At 38.3% G+C, this 9,478-nt stretch overlaps 1 pseudogene; it reads left to right on the top strand.

Annotated features, from left to right (window-relative positions):
* Nucleotides 1-3,937, top strand: LOC127744596 (pyruvate decarboxylase 2-like; annotated as a pseudogene).
* Nucleotides 3,938-9,478: the final 5,541 nt, after the last annotated feature.

Below are 9,478 nucleotides of genomic sequence, written 5' to 3' on the forward strand. Positions count from 1 at the left end.
AGAGCCTTTTGCCATGCCCGGTTGGGGCGAAGAGTTGGGTTGGTGATCGACTACCTCTCCTTCATATGGAGCCTCTTCTCAAGCAGCCTATACCATGATTAAATGTTTCTTAAACCCCCTATAGGGATGTTGGGGTTTAGCTCTGTTGCTCCTAGAACAGCCTTCAATATGAAATGTTAATTAGCCCGTGGCTACTTCACTCTTCAACTCGGGATGAAATCAGCAACATCAATATCTTAGTCAGTGATAAACTCTAAAAGTCTAAGCAGCCTTAGCTCATCGATTAACTCAAGCATCGGTACGCCCCTTACTCTTACTATAGTCCTGACTTACCCCAGGAGATAACAGAACTCAATAAAGATAACAATTCATCCCCGCTAAGCTTTTCACCTGATCTAAAAGGACAGAAACTACATAAGCAACCACTAAAAGGCTCTATCAGAAGAGAAGCATTAGCAGCAAAAAAAAAGAAAACAGCAATTGCCTCTTCAATCACCCGCATTAGAAGCCTTCGATCGAGTGGACTACCTTACATTAGACGCTTGGCACAGTCAGGACATCGAGTTACGGCTTCCCTCACTAAAGTAAATAGAAAACAGGTTTAGGCTCTATGCCAAGTAGATAATATAAACCCAAGTACTATAATGATATAAAAACTAAAAACTGGCAGAAACCACAGAATTCACCATGTCAATTCATTATCAGCACATTCAATTGACCTGGGCTGGGCATCCTTAGATCCGGTGTACACGCCTGTATTAAATGCTCTTCACGTAGCTGCTTTGCCACATCGCGCACTTAGCCACTCATTACATTAATGACTTCCGACTTAGCTAGCATATACTAGATTGGATTAGCATAGCACATGCTCTTAGAAAAACGGACTAATCGAGTCCGCGTAACGAAAGAAATATCCGCTTTCAATGTTAAGCCTCCCTGTCTGAATGAGCTCACTTCTTTTGACATGAGACAACCCTTCATCCATGTAATAGCTCATGGCTCTTTTCGACTCTTCTTACTTATACCCCGAAGTTATTCTGCGACGATCTAAAGCCCTGGTCATGCTTCTAAGAAGAATGGCTTTTCCTTTTCTGTCTAGCCCCAGCAGTTTACTTTCTTAAGAAAGCCTAGATCGAGTTAAGATCTATTTTCGAATTTCAGGCAAGGTAGTTACATGATTTCTTACATCAATGGCTAGTATGCTTTTGGGGCATTTGCTCTAATCGGAAGCCATTGCTTCTAGTCCTGGGGTTCTAGAGGTTGTCCAGGCATATAATAAAGGCAAATGAGAGGAGACTTGTCTTAATTTCCGAATCTCAAAAAAGTAAGGATAGATACTGACAAACCTTCCTCTAGAGTACAGTATCCGTTTTGATTCCTACATCTCTTTCCTCTGTTATCTGTCATCCATTCTATTGGCCTTGGCTCTTACTTAGAAAGTCTAGAGTCTAAAACCACATTTCTGGCAGCCTATAAGATAAGTCATGGCATAGGCAAATAAAATAGGACCAATCAAGAAAGAAATTCAGTCTATCTGGAGTGGAGGAGTTCCTAAGTTCTATAAGGCGATCGGAATAGCAAGCTAATACAAAGTCAGGATCAATTAACTTACTCCCTTTAGAAAGTGAATTCACTACACTACATCTTTCGATAGCAGGAAACCATAGAAAAAGGGATTCCATGCTCTATTTATGTTGCCTTTCACTATCTTCCTTCCATAGGGAAGCTCTATTAACAGGCTAGGCTTTCCTAAATCGAACTTCAACTCGAGAAAGTAGAAAGATCATCCTAAGAAGGAGTTAGGAAAGCGCGATCCTTATCTTCACCTAGCGGTAACTCTCTACCAAGAACCTCATAACAAAAGGAAATGCAAATCCCTCACTCTGTAAGCTTTTTACGCCTAGCCCCTCCAAGGTCTCACTTTAATGAAAGTGTCCGAAAGACTGTATTGACTTTATTTGAAGTCTACATCATCTCATGTGGAAGGGCTCCGTCTTATAAAATTCCATCATCCCTTGAACTCAGTACTGAGCTTTACATAGATTCATGGATCTCCTATCTATGATAGATGTAAAGCGATAGAAAGCTTTCCCCTCCTTTATTTGAGCTTTCTGCGCTACTTCCTTTCTTTGAGACAGAGCTTCGTTGGCCCGCTCCTACAGCTACAGTGAGCTACTAGATAAAACTTCCAAACCAGATATGAATATTCAATATTCCTACTCAGGTTGATATTAGAACTGAGACTGAAGTTGCTAACAAGCGGGAAATAAGGGAATATGGAAATATTGGAATTCACTACTTAACTGTTCTTCACTCAACGCCTCTTGATTGACTTTAGAACTGAAGGAAGCCGGTAGAAAAGGAAGTGGCAGCAGTGTTTTATAGAACAGCTTTTTTGTCTAGAGATTCATCCCCTAGTCAGTGAGGAAAAGGGTCTATTGGAGAAAGAGAAGTAGGGGAGGAAGAAGGCGTATGCAAAGAGCTTTTTCTCAGCGTTCCCGTTCGGCATTCTTTCAACAAATGAAAGATTGCCCATACCCTATTGGTGGGGAGACTTCTTAGAATGGTCTCTGTACCAAGGGTGGATGAGGCAGTATCTGAAGTACCCGCACTGGTATTGTGCTGTCGCACTTGACCAAGCAGTTAGCTTGGAGGCTTTCATAGACCCTCCAGTTTATTGCCGAACATGGTACACTCCTAAAGTAGACTTGTCTACTTACTTTCTTTTAGGTTTTGTGTCATGTTTCAGGTATATGACTGGGTGGTTGAATTGTCCAGGCTTTACCTTCATCCCTGGCCGAGTCTAGTGAATCTCCTTTGGTTGGGGTTGATCACATCTTAACAGATCATCAGACCCTTATGGAACTAGCTGATGCTTCTGGTTATGCACTGGCTCTGATGCCATCAGCTAAAGGACTTGTTCCGGAGCACCAACCATCCCCACTTCATTGGAACTTACAGGGGTGCTGTGAGTACTGCTTTCTGTGCCGAAATTGTGGAATCTGCTGATGCATACTTGTTCGCCAGACCTATCTTCAATGATTACTGCTCTGTGGGGTATTCACATCTTCTCAAGAAAGACAAAGCGATCATTGTGAAGCCCGAACGAGTTGTGATTGGTAATGGCCCCGCTTTTGGGTGTGTGCTGATGAGGTATTTCCTAGGGGCGCTAGCTAAGCGACTCAAGCATAACGAAACTTCCTTCTTACGAAAACTACCACAGGATATATGTTCCTGAAGGGCCAACCATTGAAGGCTGCACCTAAGGAACCAACCTTTGAGGGTTAATGTTCTGTTTCAACATATACAAAAAATGCTGTCTAGTGAATCCGCTGTAATTGCTGAGACAGGGTATTCATGGTTTAACTGCCAGAAGCTGAAGCTGCCAAAGAGTTGTGGGTATGAGTTCCAAATGCAATATGGATCAATCGGATGGTCTGTTGGTGCAACACTTGGTTATGCACTGGCTTTTCCTGAGAAGCGAGTGATTGCTTGCATAGGCGCTGGAAGTTTCCAGGTGAATGCTCGGGATGTATCCACAATGCTGCGATGTGGACAGAGGAATTGAAAATCCTGATAAACAATGGTGGATACACCATGGAAGTTGAAATCAATCCATGATGGGCCATACAATGTGATCAAGAACTGGAATTACACTGGGTTGGTTGACGCAATCCACAACGGGGAAGGCAAATGCTGGACTGCCAAGGTGTTCTGTGAAGAGGAGCGAAATTGAAGCAATTGAAACTGCAACAGGACCTAAGAAGGACTGCTTATGCTTCATTGAGGTGATAGTTCAATACGAGCAAAGAGTTGCTTGAATGGGGCTAAAGGGTCTCTGCTGCTAATAGCCGTCCTCCCAATCCTCAGTAAACTTGCACCATTTAACCCACAACTTGAAAAGCTTGTAGCTAGGCTAGGGTAATGGATGGTAGTTCTTTTCACCGACGGAACAGGTATAGCTTTGATCGAAGGAGAAGGAAGGGAGCGATGGAATTGAGGAAATTCAGCATCAGGATCGGTTGGATTGATTGGGATACGGGCGAAGCTACCGGGCAAGGAAGCCTTGCTTCAGCTTTCAAGCTTCACCTCCATTCTCACGAGTTGGATCCGAGACCTCTTGCTTGAGGATTAAGCTCACTCCCTTTTATTCTAATCCTGAGGGTTCCTACTCTTCTTAGACAGCTACTTACTTAGGGCTTCTCATTACCTGGGGAGATCTTTCTTTCTATGATAGAGAGAAGAGCGAGGTACTGTGACCTTTTCTTTGCTTTCCTTACAGACAGGGAATACTAATGATATCGCCAGTGTAATAGAATTTTCCCTATCCGTCGACTCACTTGCAACTATATTAAAAACAAAAGCAGTGGCGAAGGGCTTTAGGTCTCGAGCGAAGCGAGAGGAAAGACTTTTAGGGTACCCTACATCCCTCCCCCTTGTTCTCAGTTACTCATCAAATGGTACTCAGTTAAATATAAGGCCCGGTTAGTTGCTAAGGGCTACACCCAGAAGTACGGTGAAGACTATGATGAGACATTCGCACCGGTAGAAAAGATTAATACCTTTCGAATACTGCTCCCCCTAGCTGTGAATTGAAGCTGGCCTCTAATGCAGCCAGATGTTCTGAATGCTTTTCTCAACGGAGACCTGGAGAAGGAAGTGTATATGGATCTGCCACCTGGAGCTGGATATGAATCCATGAGTGGAAATCTAGTTTGTAAGCTGCGAAAGTCATTGTACGGGCTGAAGCAATCTCTACGTGTCTGGTTTGGCAAGCTGACAGCAACAATGAAGCTGTTTGGTTATAAACAATTCCAACGGCGGTGATTGTTCATAAAAAGAAGAAATGAATAAGAATCCACCAAGGGAGAGAGAAAGTTAGTGAGAGAAGCTCTCGAGTGCCTCTGAAACCAACGACCACTCCTATGAAAGAACAGAGTACGGTGAATGAGGAGAATACAAGTGAGAACAGTCAAGAGAAAACTCAGGCAGCAGAACATAAAGCCCTATGAGAAGGGTAAGCCAACGCAAATCTCATATCGTGCTTCACTTCTGGGGCATGAACCAATGGAAGTTGACAAAGACTTCAACTGGTTGGAAGAAGAGAAGGCTATGGCTCCAGTATATACAGAGAAACAAAAGAAAAGAATAGAGAAGCAGCCCAGAATTGATATTCCAGATGAAAGATGGAAGCAAATATGCCTAGGATGCCATTGTCATTAAACCACTAGGTAGACGATTCTATCTTTATGAGCTGAAAGATAGACGATTATGGCTTTGGGGTGCACCAGATTTCGAGCTTATGGATCTTCCTTTAAACTACTATGTTATTATGTTATTAGAACAGAGGAAAAACAACTGCGTCAAAAGATACTTAACGATGGTCCATGGGTTGTTGCTGGGCACTGTATTGCTACTCAGAGATGGAGTCCAAATTGGAATCCCTACAATAACAAGCTCACGAAGATTGCCCTTGGGATTAGAGTACCCATACTTCCAATGCATTGCTACACTACACCACACCGTAGATTTTCTGATGGAAGTGGGTAACTTGATAGGTTTCTGTCTCACTCTTAGTACTCATTCAGTACTTCATATAAGGTTTATTGTTCGGTAACTGTCTTATCTCATTCTGTATCCTTGCTTGTTCACTGCACTCTCCTAAGGGTTTAATTAAGACAGTTTTATCCTTCCGTTCGTGCGCCCTCCCTGTCTGAATGAGCTCACTTCACTCTAAAAATAAAATGTATAATGTAAGCAGGTCTGCAACTTTCTTTTCTTTTTTGCCGGAAATAGAAATGGGTCGAACCCTCATTGCTGTACCATCTTGTCTAGTGAGAAGCAATTTCGAGCGCCTACATAACCTACCACTCCAACTCAACAAGAAGATAGGTATCAGACCATATGTAGTTCATCCGGACATTTTTACCCAAGTTAATCAAGAAAGAGCGCACCGACTGCCCACCACTGGAACTTGGATTAAGAAGTTCAAGAGGCATCCTCCATTCATATCGATTTATGGAAAACCATATCATTCATCAAGAAAGAAAGATTTTTCCAAGAGGGTCCCCTATGAGATAGGGGTCTTGATTCCCATTAGTCGGGTCCTCACTCCTCCTCTAAAGCCCTGCCCCCTCCCTTAAGGAACCCCCCCAAAAAAAATATTCTATTTGAAAGGAAATCTGTGGATGTTGTTGTTATAAAGGCTTCCCAATCCTCTCAGAATTGTAGAAAGATAGGGGATGGGGGTTCCATAGGAAGAAAGTGTGGGAGTAGGCTTTGGTAGGCATATCTTTAACTATTACACATTGTAAGTTGTTTTTTACTAAATTAAATTATAATTATTGTCTTTCATATACTTTAAACATTTTTAAACATGATACGGTCAATAAAAGTTAGATATTAAGCACTACATTTATCCATATGCTCATCCAAAATACTATTCAAATATTTCCTAAAAGCAAGTTGTAGCTCCCGTCTAATTGTCAATGGGCTAATATGTTATGCAACAGGCGTAAGCTATATGAACACTTGATATTCTTATAAACAACATCCTGCATAACGTGAAAAAAAATATGTATTCAATACAATGAAACTAACATCCACACAATGGATCTAAGCAAGATTCTAAATATAAATTAATATAATATCTTTTATTGATTACACAATTTTATATGGATTACGTTGAACTCTGAATCTTTCATACATGTAGTATGAATTCTTGAACTACTAATAGAATCCTGTACTTTTTTCAAGAAAAAAAATTAAATAACATTAATATAGTTACACAATATAAATAATACACATTAAAAGAATTCAAAATCTCAAACCATACAAACAACAAATATATTAAGATTTTTATATAAAAAAGCAAAATATGAAAGCTTTATTTTAATTAGTATACCCAATGATTTGATCTGAAAATAGACTGAAAAACATTTAACTTGTTAAAATTCACATAAAATAATTAAAAGTAAAACAAACTCACTTACATTAATGAAAGTTTTTCAAATAACAGCAGATTCACCAATAATCATGCCAGTCCCATGATCTAACAAAATTCTCTCTCCAATTTTTGCAGCAAATAAATGTGTAAATGTAAGTTTAAGAATCAAAGAGCTTACACTATCCTAAATGGAAGACAAACATCCTTTAAGATAAAAACTCAAAAATTTTTTTGCTAAAAGCAAAAAGTGAGGATATCAATTTTTTATATGGTTCCAAGAATTAAAGAATAATATCCATCTGTCTAAAAGCCTCTCCACTTATGGACCAAACGGATCTCTTCACTTTAAGAAATTCAAGATAAAGTTAATCCCATTCTTTCGACATTCTTGTTCAACATACTTATTTTTCTCGTAAGATAGTAACTTGGAAACAAAATAATAAGATTGATGGAATATAAAATTATAGGAATATAATTACACACACAAATAAAATACCGAAACATCCTTAATATCATATCTCACAAATTATGTCTCTTTTTTCATTGCACCAATACGGGATGCACTTTTTGTGTTTACACTGCACAAAATCAAATAACAACAGATTAATTTTTTTTACAGGATGAACTACAATTTTCTTTTGCACTATGATAGTTATGTTCCGATTCAAAATAGCTTGTAAGTAAAATTGAGTATTAAAAGGGATGAAAATGTATCATACATATGTTTTTATTTTTTTCATTTTATTTTTCATCTATTTTCCTTATTTGAGGCACTCAACATTTGGACAAACTAACTTGATAATGTCAATGAATTTGAACGAATATTTAATTGTTTACAATGAAATTATTAGAAATTTCTCATTGCAATTTGCATGGAAAAATTAAAATAAGACGTGAAGCATTGGCCAAACTCATAAGAATGGTATTTTTTCATTTTACAACATAATGACGATATGATTATATCGTACTACTCTATAGCAATCTAATATATGATGCAATGAATACAGAATTTAGAACTTCATCTGTTACAACATCAAGGCTTCGAAGTTAGAGACTTAATCTTTCAAGAATCATCCTCTCTCATGGGATCTCCCAGCTTCCAAGAAAAATTTAATGGATTCTAATATATTTCAACCCTTAGTATCTGCGTGTTTTTCTTTTTGGGATGACTTTTTTTTATATAATTAAAATCATCAAGTTCTCAAACAGCATACAATCCCATGTTCTGCATCACAGTATAATCTCTAACCACTTTTTAAAACAAAACTATCCAAATCAAAACAAACAAAAACAACAACATAAATAACAATAAAATCAATAACAAATCAGCTATATTATAGGATTCCACCTATCTCTTCCACCCCATTTGCTCGGATTTCTCTTTCCTTTTCTCATGTATCTCGCTAATATAACACCTCATTCTTCATCTCATCAAAGTTTAAAGTCTTATTTTGAAAAATAATGCTATTTCTTGTTCTTGATATAGTCCATATTTTACAAAAATAGAGACTCTCATACCTTTTTCACTCTTTGCTATACCCGCCACTGGCCAAGCTTCAAAACATTGTTTAGTTGTTCCTTGTCATATCCAAATTTGTCTCTAAGCTCCAATAATGCAGTCCATAAATTCCTCGCTAACCTGCAAGAAAAGAAAAAGCGGTGCATGTTCTCCATCTCTTCCCTTAGATCATTCGAATTTCTCTCTACTCTCTACTCTCTTTTTTATTAAGTATCCATCCTCAAGCCATTGCATCTTTATTTTGTGTTTGTCTCTCCTTTTTCCATATTTGGCTCCACTATTTTATTTTTCATATGAGCTCCTCAAATTTTATATTTTTCCCCCTAAATATCATGTTATTGTTGTTGTTAAGAGACAACCTCCCATGAAATAATTGATATTACCCATAAGCAATAAAAGTATAGAACCTTTCAAATTCCAACCATCAAGTGTTAGAAAAGAGTCTATACATCTTCTAGGGGTGAGCTATGTATGGTTCAAGATCTTTGTGCACATGGATCTAGATAATTTTCTCTCCATTTTAACCACATACTATACTCATCCTAAAGATAGCAATAGGATTAATGGTACCATATATAGAATGAAAGTTATACCAAAGAGTCTTTGATTGTCTCCACAAGTAAAGTTTGAAAAGAAGTGATTGTCTCTTTTCTTCAAATTTTCACCTGCACCCTTTCCATTTCCAGCTCTTCTCTTTCCTTCTTTTTTCGAAGCTCTCGTTCTCTCTCCCTCAACGTATCCTGTAAATATTTTGAATATAATTAACATGTCAAAAAAGCTATTCAAAATAAACTGCTGAGTGAACACCAGGATATGACTAAAGCAATAAATCAACACAAATAATAGATGCAGATAATCAGTTACATTATAAAAAAAGTCATCTCTGAGATGTATAACAAAAGTGCTAGAGAAACACATTTATACCGGTCGTTCCTCCCTTTTGGCTTTGTTCTCTTATTTTGCAACATATTCAACAGCTTTTAATTCAGATATATACTTATTGAACAAAATCT

The sequence above is a fragment of the Arachis duranensis genome, unplaced genomic scaffold (assembly GCF_000817695.3).
Source record: "Arachis duranensis cultivar V14167 unplaced genomic scaffold, aradu.V14167.gnm2.J7QH unplaced_Scaffold_60925, whole genome shotgun sequence".
Taxonomy (NCBI): Eukaryota; Viridiplantae; Streptophyta; class Magnoliopsida; order Fabales; family Fabaceae; genus Arachis; species Arachis duranensis.